Source organism: Tamandua tetradactyla, chromosome 9 (genome assembly GCF_023851605.1).
Source record: "Tamandua tetradactyla isolate mTamTet1 chromosome 9, mTamTet1.pri, whole genome shotgun sequence".
Classification (NCBI taxonomy): Eukaryota; Metazoa; Chordata; class Mammalia; order Pilosa; family Myrmecophagidae; genus Tamandua; species Tamandua tetradactyla.
This window is the reverse complement of record NC_135335.1, coordinates 79,599,277-79,614,697: the sequence shown is the minus strand read 5'-3', so window position 1 is coordinate 79,614,697 and position 15,421 is coordinate 79,599,277. Positions and strand designations below refer to the sequence as shown.

The 15,421-nt window shown below is 34.7% G+C and overlaps 1 long non-coding RNA gene across 1 annotated transcript; it reads right to left on the bottom strand.

The window, feature by feature from the left end:
- Positions 1-520: 520 nt before the first annotated feature.
- On the bottom strand, positions 521-15,218 carry LOC143646173 (uncharacterized). Its single transcript, XR_013157361.1, has 3 exons — positions 15,159-15,218; positions 3,691-4,066; positions 521-669 (listed from the first exon to the last, which is right to left on the bottom strand). It is a non-coding gene; the product is annotated as an uncharacterized LOC143646173 (long non-coding RNA).
- Between the last annotated feature and the right edge of the window lie 203 nt (positions 15,219-15,421).

Below are 15,421 nucleotides of genomic sequence, written 5' to 3'. Positions count from 1 at the left end.
TAACTTAAAAGGGTTAGACTCATATAGAAGAATTTTCTGACCATGACAAGATAAAATTAAATATCATTGAGAAAGAAATGCTAAATGTGCTAACATATTTGGAAATTAAACAACAGACACCTAAATAATTCATGAGTTTAAAAAATGGGCTTATAGAAAATATTTTGAACTGAATGAAAAATGAAAAACACCGTATCTAAACTAATGGGAAGAAGTTAAAACAGTGCCCAGTGGAAAATTAATAACTCTAAATGCTTATTTTTCAAAATTACAGAAGGTTTAAATAATAACCTAAAATAAACTATACTCAACATCAATAGAAAGAAGAAAAGTAAATATAAATGTAGAAATCAATGAAGTAAGTATAAGATAAGGGGCAATGGGCAGGATAAACAGAAATATACATGAATTCATTAGTTTGTTTGTTGCATACCTCATAAGTTTATAACCACAGCAAAATATTATCTGAGAGAGAAGGAAAAGAGAAATAAAGGAAAAAAAAAAGATAAACCTCCACATTTATAAAAGATTGCATTGCTTTATTGCTGTCTATAAAAATTAGGTTGTAGTTTCACATCTCAGGTGAAAGGCTTGAGGAGAAGCAATTAGTAAGCAAAATCCCATGCTTCAAAGATGTTGAAATGGTCATTTCCCAGTTATCCCTGAAGTCTGAGAGAAAATCAAATGAAAGGAAGGAGATATAATTGATAAATTAGGATATAACAAATGACTGCAACTGTTGAGTCATTAGATCGATATTTCTTTTTAGAGTCTGTTTTGAAGTAACTAGAAGAAAATACCTGAGATTGTTGAACTGTAATTCAGTAGCTCTGTCTTTGATAGTAATTTTAGAATTCTATTGCAAAATAAAAAAAGAAAGAGAGAAAAACAGGCTAGTTTGCCGTGTTTGTATGGGTCTATTTCTGGATGTTTTGTTTTGTCATATATATATTTAAGTATATATGCATATATTTAAACTGTCTTAGTTAACCCACCTCTGTTGTAAGTCTTAAAATTGGGTCGATTGTAATACATCACTAAGATGGAGGGAGAGGGGTGTGGGAGGTAGGGGGGTTTTCTTTTATCATTTTATTTCTTTTTCTGGAGTAATGCAAATGTTCTAAAAATGATAATGGTGATGAATATGCAACTATGTGACGATATTGCGAACTATTGATTCTGTGTATACTTTGGATGGATTGTATGGTGTATGAAGATATCACAATAAAAATACATAAAAAAACACAAACTCATGCTGAACTATCATTGAAAGGCAAAGCACCTGAATAAATGGCCCCAACTTCTATCTCATTTTTCCTTTAATTAAGTAACTCCATTAGGCAAAATTAAACCTCCCACCTTCTAATCCCCACCCTTCTTAATTTCAAACTGTCAATTAATTATTGATACAATTGTTTAATCTACTGAGCTATTTTTATTTGACTGACGTTTTTAGTTAAGTAGTTTCCCTGAGAACAGACTGCAATTGGAAATGTAAACTATTGGAGTGATACATTCTGTACTATATTTTACATGAATAGTTAAGAAGCTACTTTACAGGTAAGTGAGATTCATTTGTTTCTTTTTTTAGAAACTGCTAATGAAGTAACCGTTAGGACATATTCACTCTTAAGTACAAAGAATTAGGCAGCTTCTTTATTAAAGGGATTTAGTGTGTGTGTATATGTGTGTACTTTTAACATAATTGCTTACTTCTGGAGAGGAAAGAACTAGTGAATGTTTTTGTTGTTGTTGTTCTATAAGTAATTTCCACAAAAATGACTGACTAGATGATATTTCAATTATCACTTCTACAGGACTGAAAACTGAGAGCTAAGTATACCCTGTGTGTATTGTGAGCACACACATTTTGCATTTAATAGAGCTCCATTTATGTTGGAAGAAAGTTGTAGTAAATAGAAAAGGTCAAATAGAAAGTGTGACAAAAAGGAAGAGGCATAAAATGTGAAACTAATTTGAAGAAAATAGATGATTGATAGTGCAATCAATGTGCAAATAGCTAAGGAGAAACTCAGATTGCAGAAGGTCATCAGGACAATTGGATACACTAAATAAGATTGGGAGTAGGGGTTAGTATGCAGACAAATAATCATGTGGCAAAACAAGGGATTAGAAGTCCAAAAAGTATCCCCTATGTATATATTTACCAGGTGCATCCAGACACTGAAAATGAATATCATGCAAAAAAGTTCACCTTAAATAGATTGCATTTTTACACACTTATAACTATTAAATCCTTAAAAGTTAGATATTAGGCTAGGGCGGGCCGCGGTGGCTCAGCGGGCAAAGTGCTTGCCTGCTATGCCGGAGGACCTCGGTTCGATTCCCGGCCCCAGCCCATGTAACAAAAAGCGGAGGAACAGAATACAGTAAAACAAGAAAATGTTTAAAGATGTTTCCCTTTCTTCCTTCCTTCCTTCCTTCTATCCTTCCTTCCTTCTCTCTGTCTTTCCTTTAAAAAAAAAAAAAAAAAAAAAAAAAAAAAAAAGTTAGATATTAGGCTAATGAAAATAATTACAAAATTTATGTATATACTAGGTGTTTAACACTATTGATACCTATACTACATTTTCTTCTACTTGAATATGTATCAGCACATAAATTTGTCAAAATCTCCAAATGACAGGTTTCTAAGCTGAATTGGAAGTACAATCTAAATATAAGAACGTTTTTTTTTTCTTCCTTCAGTTTGGGCACAAAGTAACCAAACCAGCAGTAGTATTCTGTCGGGCAAAAATTTATTTCAAAACAGGTTCCAATCATCAAACTTCAAGCTTCATGTAACTAGAAAAATCTCCAGAGAGAAACACAAACATATTAAAATGCTTCTTCAGTATCTGGCAAATAATTTGCATAATAATAACATCTGAAGCAAGTCAACACCTGTTTAGCAATAATGAAGTAAATTATGCATCAAATATCCATATGTGTAACAGCCAAAATCAATACGGTATCAAACTGATAGATTCTATATAGATGCATTTGCTTTTCTCTGTATATGTAAGCCATTCTCATCAGGGTTTGTTAATGGGAGGTATAAAGGCCTGCATCTAAAATCCTTCAGTAATCTGCCTGTGATTTATGTTTGCTTATCTGTCCTCTAGTGCAATGCAGTGTTTCTCATACTAATCGCAGCATGGCACCATTCGATGAAGAAAAGTTTTGGTTTTGTGATTCTGTTTGGGAGAATGAGGGCTGTCTAGGTAATTTACTTTGTCCTTCATTGGTTCAAGGGAATTCAAGTTGCTATACAGCTGGGTGTGAATATTACTGTGGTATTAAAAAGAGTTGTCATGCACTGAAAAGGCCACAGTTTTACATAAGCTGTAGTCTTATCCAGTTGATTTAATTAGAGAAGAAGGAAAGGAAATAAGATTTCTTGGGCAAATACTATGTGCTAGGCACCTGACACAAGCTAGATTCTTTATGCCACACAAATGTTTTGAGAACCACATTGCTCTCATTTTTGGATAAGGAAACTGAAAACTTTGATTAAAGAGCTTTGTAGCACATTTATAACAGGAAGGAAAATGGTATCACCTCATTTTTAACAATGCTATGAAGATAAATGACATAACACTTGTAAAATTCTTAGAAGAGTAACATTTTAAAAAGAACAATCTGTTATAAAGAATAGAGTCCAAGAGGGCAAATCCTCCTGTCACTTACTCAGCACAAAGAGTCCAAAATGAGTAGGGAAGAAATTCCCATGGTGGCTGAAAACTCCTCCAGGTCAAGTCAATAGATGGCATTTGTGTTTCCTCACTCCAAAATGAGACCAGCCAGGTCATTATGGTAGCTGCATTGTGTACCTTTTACAATCAGGAAAAACAGTGTAGAAACCGTAGCTGAATCATGAGCCAGCTTTGTGAGCTCAGACATATTATACAGCTTTTAAAATATCCTGTCAACCATGAACTGAATATAAAACATAATGCACATGCTGTGAAGAAAATTCAATGAGATGACAAGCTGAATTGTCTTGTAAGGCACTTGAAACATGGTGGCTGGTCATTTAGTACTATCTTTCTTCCTTTCCTCTCTCCTAAGCAAATGAAACAAAATATTTTAATAGCTGAGTTATTAAAAAATAATCTTTGATAAGATTAAAATAAATATAATCCTTAAATTATTAAAAAATAATCTTTGATAAACCCACATATATATATTTTATCATATATATATGATAGCTTTATATCATCTGTCATGAAGGCCTGATCAAAAACAAGTTATGTCATACTTTGATATTCTAGCATATTGGCTCATTCCAGTCTATGTAGAGAATTCATGCATGGACCCATGATGCAATAGCAGACCTGTAGATTTAATTTTTTCCTAAAAAATTGAAATGTCAGTGTTTAGCAGTTTAAGGCAATAAAGACCAGACTATTTGTGTCATGAAACAGTTAAAAGCTAATTTTTTTCATTGTCAATTAATTGACATAATGTAGAGATTATTTAACAGATGTGATGGACAGCCCAGTGTTAAATCAACCCATTCTCTTTTTCTCTGAATTATTTCTACCATATCCTATACCTATTATTATACTTTAATATTGTATTACAACACGTGACGGCAAAAGAAAGCAGAATATTGAATCATTTGTTTTTCATTATAGTTAGTACTATTAAAACTGTCTTACACCAAAGTTCAGATTATTTTCTCTGGATGCTTAAAAGTGAAACTATGTTTAATAACTAATAGGTCATATATCTTACTCTTAGTACTTTCAAAGTAACAAACTGACATTTTTTATTATAAATTATCTTCTGTTACAAGCTGTTGCTGTATGGTAATATATTTCCTTCTCCCTGTGAAACTAGCTATTTAACAACCATTAGGTTTGTTTTTGTTTGTTTTGAGTGCAATTCCAAATGGCTAACTTCAGGCATTGGAACTCCTCTGCTGCATTCAACCTCCTGAATTATTCGGTCTCAGTTAGCTTCCCCCAAAATATATGGGTTGATAATGATTCACATATGAACTTGAGAGTTGAATGTTTCTCTTTCTTTTAATCAAAGCGCCTTTTGGGGATATAAAAGATGCCCCCAAATGAAGAACAAAGTGCATCTTCAGAGATCTACACATATTTTATGAGGCTTAATTGTCTTCATCATTTGCTCCATGACTTTGGAAAGATCACTTAATTTTAAACATCAGGTCAAGGAAGTATGGCTGCATGTGCTCATTTTAAGCTGTTATGTACCCTAGAAAACACCAAGTTCTTTTAATCCATTCTTGTGGGTACAGACCTGTTGTGAGTGGGAACTTTTGATTAGGTTCTTTCAATCGAGATATGAACCACCCAATTCAACGTGGGTCTTAATCCTTTACTGAAATAATTTATGAGAGGATAAAAAGACAGAAAAAGCCAAGGTAGCTCAGAGAGAAAAGCCCCTGAGCTGCTAAGAGAGGACTCATATACACTTAAAGAAGGGACCACTGGAGCCAGAAGTTGAAAGCAATGTGACCCTGGAGCGAGAGACCAGGGACTGGCAGAAATGTGCCCTCCCACGTGACAGAGGTGTCCCAGAGGCTAGTGGCCTTCAGAGTTCAGTTATTATGCTGTTGGTGCCTCAATTTGCACATTTTCATGGCTTTAGAAATGTAAATTCGGAAACCAATAAATCTGCATTGTAAAAGCCAACCCATTTCTGATGTATTACATTCTGGCACCTTTAACAAACTGAAACACTGCACCACTGTTCTTTTTGGAACAAGGCTGACTTTCTTAATACAATATTTAATCTCACAGTATATAAGAAAATATTTAGTATTAGGTGAGTAGAACTGACAGTGTGCCATCAGAGTGAATGCAAATGCTGCATTGCATTGCAAATAATAATAGCTTTGTTTTCAGTTTTGTTTTGTTGGATTATGGTTTAGGTTTTCAAGTTTGTGAAATATGTGTTCAAATTTTTAGAAAAAAAAATCACTTTATCAACCCAAAGTCCTTATATTTTGTTAAAGACTTTTTTTTAGAAAAAAAAACTCCCCCAAACATATATAACTTAGTTACATTCTTCATGTGTGATCTGATGTAATTGTATAACAATTACACTAATTATTGTAATTGGATTTATCAAAAAAAATATTGATTGGCATCTATAATATGCCAGACCCTATTCTAAACACTGGGTAATCCAATTGTGAATAATAAAGAAAAGATCATTTTTCTCCCTTTAGAACTCATTCCACAGGGTGAGGTCAATAAAAAGGTGAACAAAAAATATGAAATTTCCACATTGCCAAATAGTATGAATCAAAATTAAACAGGTAATATGGTCAAGCGAAAATGCTGGTGGAGTGATCTAGATCATTCTTTCAGTGGAGACTTATTTGTGGTGAAAGAAGATGATGCTAAGAGATATGGACACAAGTTTTAGGTAGAGGGAATAGAAAGCACAGCCTGAAATTAGACAAGTTTGGCATCTTTAAGGGGAAAAAAAATCAATGTTTCTGGGGATTGTGAGGAAAAGAGACTGTGAGAGAAGACAGATCCAGACACATAGGGCCTTAGACCTTGTAAACTTAATGGAAAGCTATTGAATGGGTTTAATCAGGGATAAAATTATGTGCATTACATTTCTAAAAATAATGTGGCTGGGTAGTGAAAAATAGAGTTGGGGTAGTGCTGTGGTTTGGAAATGCATGTTCCCCAGATGCTCCTAAAGTTAATCTATTCCTGTAAGTGTAAACCTATTCTAACTGGAACCTTTTGATTTTTGATGAGGTTACTTCAGTTAAGGCATGGCCCAGGGTGGGTCTTAATCCTGTTACTAGAATCATTTATAAACAGGAGAGAGAGAGAAAGAGAGAGAGAGAGACAGAGAGAGAGAGAGAGAGAGAGAGAGAGACAGAGAGAGAGAGAGAGAGCGAGCGAAAGCCTGGCAAGCAGGAGGCTAACATCAAGGAAATCCAGAAGAGAAGACAGAAATCAGCATAGCTGCATGTGTCTTGCCATGTGGCAGAAGAGCTGGGGATAGCCATATCTTCAGGAAGAAAGCACCACCTTGATGATGCCATGATTTGAATATTTTCACAGCCTCAAAACTGTAAGTTTATGAGCTATAAATTCCCACTGTAAAGCCAATGCATTTCATGGCATCTGCTTTGAGCAGCCTAGTAAGCTAAAACAGGTAGCAAAGAGGAAACAAAGAGAATACTGTAGTTTTTCAGGAGAGAAATTATGATTAAGAATACTGAATAGTGAATCCAAGTACACAGGAGAGGACAGCTGTGAATAAACTTTTGGAGAAATGGTACTGAGAAGGGGAACTGAGATTCCAAGGAGGTTTGAGGTCAAGAAAAAAATATTACTCAGTTTAAAATAATGAGCTACACAGAAGCAGGTTATAATTGGATGCCAATGTTCCAACTAGCAGGGAGAAATTAATGATGTTAGAGATAGAAATGAAGTTCTAGAAAACACAGTTGAAAGCACAAAGGGTTTCCTCAGTTCAAGTAGGAATCTCTGTCTTTGAAACGCTCAGGGGACTCCTTTCATTTAAACAGGAGGGAAAACAGATTATGGTCCTATGTATGAGCCCAGTACGTGGAAATTGCCATTTATAGTGTATAAGGTGCTTGTCATTTGGAGACAGACATCTCATCCAATGTTATGGTTCTCTTTACAAAGTAAAGTCTATCTCCACAAGTCACCTGCAGGGCTTATCCTTTTGCCAGGGATATGTTAAATGTTTGGAAAAATGCAGTTTGAGTCTAACACAGTCGATATTTGGAGACAGGCTGCTAGAATCTGAAGGACCTGGAATGTCCAACTCCATCTTGTCAGCCTGTTGATTTCCATGTTATTTAAAGATCTAAAAGTTGTTAGTGCACACTCTCTCAACCCCAAGCTTGGCTATTAAATAGTGCAACTTTAAGCACCTATTCTTAAATATGTGTAATAAATAGCAGGGCAAGGTAACATAAAGAACAAGTGCATTTCCTTTCATATCTCTATGAACAACTTCTACCAATCCCACCTTGAGGCCCAGGACCAATTCAACTGAGGCCCTACTAGCAGGATTTGTCTGTGAAGAGTTAGGGATTGGTTTGCCCAATTCCTCAGGCTTTCCAATTCCTCCTTTCTGCTGTCCCAGTAACTACAAGACAGAAGTGTTACAATTTAGTTTCAACTTCAATTTCTATTTTAGATCTTCACCACCTCTACATACCCCAAATTAGCTGTATCAGCAAAATATAAATCAAATATATATATACATATACACAGATAGATCTGTTTTTGCTTATTGAAATCTTTTTACTGCAGGAATAATTCTCCAATATTTAAGTTTTTAGATGAAAATCTCTCTGGAAAGTTACTCTACAATTTGAACTCAATCTCAATTCTGTAAAATTAAATATGTGGTCACATGTTCCAGTTCAGGTTTAATGGGAACTAATTAAAAAAAAAAGTTATTCAATACTATTTTATTGAATACCTATTGAACAGGAGACTGGTATTCTGTTTTGAGACAGTAATTATTTCTAATGTGTCCCTTTTAACTACAAACAATCAACTTTCCATTTGGTTTCTCCCTAAGGTAAATCTTTTGGTGAAGGTTTATTTCTCGAAGTTTACAGATCTCTCTTGTTTTGTCAGTCTATGAAATTTATGAGTAGCAGCATAAATTTAGAGTCAAGTAACAAAATATAATGTTTGGGTTTTATATCTTTTTCTAAAACATCAAGATGACAAATAAATTTCACATATGGAAGCCACTAGAACTTTTCCATTATTAAATGATTGGGCTGAAGTTGAAATCAGATCTCTTTAACATATAATTAATGTGTGATATTTCATCTGACACAATTAGCTTCCTGCATGTCGGTTTATCCTAATTAACTTGGTTGAGTTGACAGGTATCATCATCTCTCGTCTTTGTGCCCTTATTATATTCTGGTACATTAAATTTAGTCTTAAAGCATAAAAAATTTGCCATAATGTCTCTGGTAAACTTGAGATTCTCTGGAGCAATGAAATGACTGTCACAATCTCGTTCATTAAAAGGAAAATGAAAAGGAAGATGAAAATATGGAAATAAATATTTTTTCATTGAATATTTTTGCATGGAAACACCAACTCAGCAGTTATTAAAATAACATTTTTCTGATTATTTCAATTTAATATAGTTACAGTTTTACCTATATGATTGTTCTAGTTTGCTAGCTGCTGGAATGCAATATACCAGAAACAGAATGGCTTTTAACAAGGGGAATTTAATGAGTTGCTAGTTTACAGTTCTAAGGCCGAGAATTAAAACAAGTCTATAGAAAAGTCCAATCAAAGGCATCCAGGGAAAGATACCTTGGTTCAAGAAGGCCGATGAAGTTCAGGGTTTCTCTCTCATCTGGAAAGGCACATGGCGAACGCAGTCAGGGCTTCTCTCTCGGCTGGAAGGGCACATGGCAGACACGGCGTCATCTGCTAGCTTACTCTCCTGGCTTCTGGTTTCATAAAGCTCCCCGGGAGGCATTTCCCTTCTTCATCTCCAAAGGTCGCTGGCTGGTGGACTGTCTGCTTCGTGGTGCTGCAGCATTCTCTGCTCTCTCTGAGTCTCTCATTCTCCAAAATGTTTCCTCTTTTATAGGACTTCAGAAACTAATCAAGACCCACTCAGATGGGTGGAGACATGCCATCCCCTAATCCAGTTAAACAACCATTCTTAACCAAATCTCATCAACCAGGGAGATGATCCCATCACAGTCCCAAATACACAGCATTGAATAGAGACTATTCTACCTTTAAGAAATGGGATCCATATTAAAACATGGCTTTTCTTAGGGGGCATATACCCTTTCAAACCAGCACAATGATTATGCAGCTTAAAAAGGAAGAAAAAGCACAATGACAAAATCCATTTATATGTATTCCCTTTGCATCAACAGGTTATGGTTAAAATAGCTAACTTAAATTGAAGGCATTTTCAGTCGTGAATATCCTACAGTATTTCTATAAAATAAAACATTACTTAACTAAAAATTTAATTTTCTTAGAACATGTTTACTCAATGTCCATGATACAGATAAAGAACTGAAGCAACCACTAAGAAAAACTACATGCAAACGTTGATCAGACTCTATTACTGTTATTTCTGTTATTGTTGCTATTATCATTCATACAAGTTTCTACATTATTTCAGTTAAAAATGTCACGTAGCAATAAGTCCCAAGTGGAACAATTAATGCTATTAATTGAAACTGTTTATCACACGTGTTTCCCCAATATTATGCTGCATGGCTTTTTTTCCTTTACTTTTTTTTTGTATATAATCAAAATATAAACATTAGAATAAAGGAATAAACATCAGATTAAGAGAACTGTCACATTTGTGGGGGGCAGGGGTGTGGTTTTCAAATTACCAGTGTGCTGGTTTGAAATGATGTATGTCCCCTAGAAAAACCATGTTTTAATCAAAATCCCATTTCATAAAGGTAGAATAATCCCCATTCAATACTCTGTGTTTGAAACTGTAATCAGATCATCTCCCTGGATGATGTGATTGAGTCAAGAGTGGTTGTTAAAATGGATTAGGTGACGACATGTCTCCACCCATTTGGGTGGGTCTTGAGAAGTTTCTGGAGTCCTATAAAAGAGAAAATACTTTGGAGAATGGGAGATTCAGAGAGAGCAGAGCAGAATGACATAGCCACGAGAAGCAGAGTCCACCAGCCAGCAACCTTTGGAGATGAAGAAGGAAAACGTCTCCCGGGGAACTTCATGAAGCAGGAAGCCAGGAGAGAAAGCTAGCAGATGACATCATGTTTGCTATGTCCCTTCCAGCTGAGAGAGAAGCCCTGACTGTGTTCGCCATGTGCCTTTTCACTTGAGAGAGAAACCCTGAACTTCGTTGACCTGCTTGAACCAAGGTATCTCTCCCTGGATGCCTTTGATTGGACATTTCTATAGACTTGCTTTAATTGGGACATTTTCTCAGCCTTAGAACTGTAAACTAGCAACTTATTAAATTCCGCTTTTTAAAAGCCATTTCATTTCTGGTATATTGCATCCCGGCAGCTAACAAACTAGAGCAACCAGATTCCTGCATCCCTAGAATGACCTTGAGGAAATAGCTTGTTAACTTTTAATTGCTAATTCTACCCCTATGTAAGTGTTACAAGCACGGACAAGTTGTCAAATATATAAAATCATGGTACAGAAGAGTACTCTATCACTGAGGAGAGTTCATATAATAAAACTTTGAAAACATTGGAATTAGACAACGGACTTCAGAAACATTGCCCTGTCGTTATTAATTAATATCCAAAGCAAAGATACAGATTGGCATATATTTTTATTTACCTTCATTTAAAGAAAGATCTTTTATATTTGTTAACTCAACATTGCAGTTTGAAATATGTAACTCTTTTCTTAATAGTCTAAGCCCCACTGTGTGAGTAAAGCTATACACTCCTTATTCCAAATGTTATAATGCTTAAGAAATTCATGTGCTTCATTTCAATTTAATTCAATTGCCTGTAGAAATTTAATTCAAAAACAAATTGGATGTTCAGTAAATTTCCTCACTTGGTAAAAGACAAAAAAATAATAATTTCAGGTGCTATCCAGATGACCTCATTGAAATTACAATGAGTAAGTTCAGATAGCTTTTAAGATATCCACTAAACTCAGTATTCTAATGTACCATAATAACAAAATTTGCAATTCTCAAACTTCAAAATTCAGATTTCTGTTATACTATCAACAATAAGAATATCTATTAATTTATTCTACAGAGTAATAGTTTTATTTTTGAATAGAACATCAGACAATCACTTTTCTAGACATCTTTTTTATGCTCAACTACATAATTAATTTGTTCAAGTCACTTTCTATTTAGCAAGTTATATCCAATACAACTATTTTAATGGCAAAAATAAATATCAATTACAACTGTTGGCACAAATGGAACAACTGGGCTCTCATATACTCTTTTGACACAGCTACTTTGGGACACAGATTGACAGTTTCTTATAAAGCCAATCATACACTTACAATATCCAGCCATCTCATTCCTACATGTTTACCCAAGAAAATGGAAGCTATATTCCACCTGAAAACCTTTATGTGAATGATTATAGTAGCTTTATTCATACTCACAAAAAATGAAAACCAAACACCCTTTACCTGCTGTGCTGGTTTGAAAGGATGCATGAACCCTAGAAAAGCCATGTTTTAATCAAAATCCCATTTCATAATGGCAGAATAATCCCTATTCAATACTGCATGTTTGAATCTGTAATTAGATCTTCTTCTTAGAGATGTATTCCAATCAAGAGTGGTTGTTAAACTGGATTAGGGGGATGTGTCTCCACTCATTTGGGTGGGTCTTGAGAAGTTTCTGAAGTCCTATAAAAGAGGAAACATTTTGGAGAATGAGAGATTCAGAAAGAGTAGAGCAGAACGACATAGCCATGGGAGGCAGAGTCCACCAGCCAGTGACCTTTGGAGATGAAGAAGGTAAAACGCCTCCCAGGAGCTTCATGAAACCGGAAGCCAGAAGAGAAAGCTAGCAGATGACGCCGTGCTCACCATGTGCCCTTCCAGAGAGAGAAGCCCTGACTGTGGTTGCCATGTGCCTTCTCACTTGAGAGAGAAACCCTGAACTTCACTGGTCTTCTTGAACCAAGGTATCTTTTACTGAATGTCTTTGATTGGACATTTCTATAGATTTGTTTTAATTGGGACATTTTCTTGACCTTAGAACTGTAAACTAGCAATTTATTAAATTCCCCTTTTTAAAAGTCATTCTGTTTCTGGTATATTGCATTCCAGCAGCTAGCAAACTAGAACACCTGCTAAATGGATAAATCAACTCTGATGATATACCCTTGCAATGGGACACTGATGGACAATTAAAGTTTCCTTCAAATTCATTCAACCAACATCTGCAGCAGCATGGGTTAATCTCAAATGAAAGTGGCCATCCTCTAAAGTTTCACATAGTATACAATTTCATGTATATTAGATTCTGGAAAAGGCAAATGCACAAAGAAAGGAAACCCATCAGTGGTAGCCAAGGACTGCAGGTTGGGGGAAAGAAGGGCATTCTACCACCGCACAGTGGTAGAATGAAGGAATCTTATGGGATAATGGAAGCTTTCTCTATCTTGATTGTGATAGTGAATATATGACTGCATATGTTTGTCAAAACATAAACTGTACATCAACAAAGTGAATTTCACCATATGTTCATTATAGTTAAATAGAACCTAATGGAAAAAAATACAACTACATTATTTAATTCTCAATTATTATCTGCTTTAACTCCTGAATTTGCTTCACTAATAAGATTTGTTTCTATTGCTTTAGCAAGATATCAAATAAATAACTATTGTGTAATAATCATTGAGTGTTATATTGCATAGTATTGTTTATAAACCATTTCAATGACTCTCAAAGTTAACTTTTGAATAATTAAAAGCACAGTGTTGGGAATAAGTGTTGTATTTCAATACATTCTATTAATGAAACAAGCAAATTTTTCCTGTAGAACAAGCAGAAGTAACCATTGTGTGGGAACCAAATTTGCAATTTACAAACACTGCCGGTTACCATCGTAAAGTTTGTTTTATTTTTAGGTCATTATTAGAAAAATAAAGCAAAAAGACATTTTCCTAACAGGGAGGGAAAAATGGAAATTGTGCTCACACTACTTAATGTCATTCATTTCATTAGACTTTGTTTTGTATTCATTAAAAAACCTTACTTTTCCTGGGTTTAAGGCTTTATATGTGGGGAATTTGCCTCTTTTAAAATAGTTTTGTTTGAAATGATGTCATTGCTGTGAAAGAAGGAGAGAGCAGAGATAATTACAGCAGTGTGCTTTACAAGCTCATGGGGTTTCTACTTTTCTATAGCTACTTCTTGAATTAGTTTCATTATAAAAATAAAACCCTTCATGGCTCATTGTCACTGGTGTTGTTGCTTTAAAATGAATCACTCCTCAAGTTTTCTTATTATTATTTGACAAGGCACAGCTGTTTTCCAAAAAAAATTTCTCAGATCAAACTTTACATTTTCATTTTATTAAAAGAAACTTTCTCAGAAGACAAAAGGCAAAAGACAATTATAGCAAAAACTCAGCAAATGAAATTATAGCTTCACAAGAAACATTTTGATTATTAATCAATTTATTTTTATGCATCAGAGAGTCCTAATTATCTTGATGAAGTATCTAAAGCAGAACCATTCCTAAAGGTAAAATCTGGTACACCTTGAGAATGAATCAATTATAAGCTAATCAATATATATTGGTTTTTAATATGGAGCACAACATAATAAAAAAACCTGTGAGGGATATTATTTCCAGAATTCTAAATTTCAATAATTCAATACTTTTATCATTTATATTACTAGATTACCGGCTAAAGACTCCATTATGTTTAAAAAAAAATAGCTGATAATTTTGCTGGATTTTTATTGACCATATCATCTCTATTTCTTCAAACCCCTTACCCACTTTCAATTAAAAGAAAAGTAAAAAGGAGACACATTTAATTATTGCACTTCACCCTGGATCTCATTACTACTGCTGTAGAGACTGATTTCCTATCAGTGTGCCTTCTACCCACATTGTCTTTAGAGACAGAAATCCCTTCTCGGTTATGGCCTGGCACATCACTGCCCAATCAGAAATTTCATTTCCCAGGGTTTCTTACAAGTTAGGTTCACTTCTCATCCTCAAAAATGAAGATGTTTTCCTGCCACCCTAGCTTTTCATTGTCTGGAACAAGGACATCGTGTTTCAAAGTTCTCAGTTAGAAAGCATCTCCCGATAATGAAATAAAGTAGTTTTGTGCGAAAGTGCACGTGGAAGTATATTTTACTATCGTTTTTCTAGCTTGTTCAAATTACTACTGAAGGTCAGTCCTAAATAATCCTTCAGTGCATCGTGTATCCTGAGTGTAATTTCTCCCACTATACACGGGTATTTTCTCAGGGACAATGAATTAATGCCAAAGGATTTATACACAACACACAAACACAGTATTTGACACATAAATCTATGTAGTAAATATATCAGACTGTAGACTGCAATTCCACTTTTCCCCTAGCCTTTTCATGTACGAAGAGCCAAACAAATGTTTTTAAAATTGAGTTTTGATGATATAAAAGAAACTCACTTACTGGAAATGTGGACTCCCATCCTCCAACCTTCTCCCTGCTGACCTCCCTTCAAGATAAAAGTCTCTTTATAAGTCATTATGATTCATCAGGAACCCTGTCACCACTGCTTAGTAACTACGTTTTCCATCCTGGGAAAGACATAGGAAAGAAGTACAGGTGTTTCTAATTTTTTCAAATGGGATGGATGTGATGTTGCCCTTAGCAGCTCCAGTTTTTTTGTCCAGGATGATACTTTTTTTTTTTTTTTTTTCAGTACCCATGGA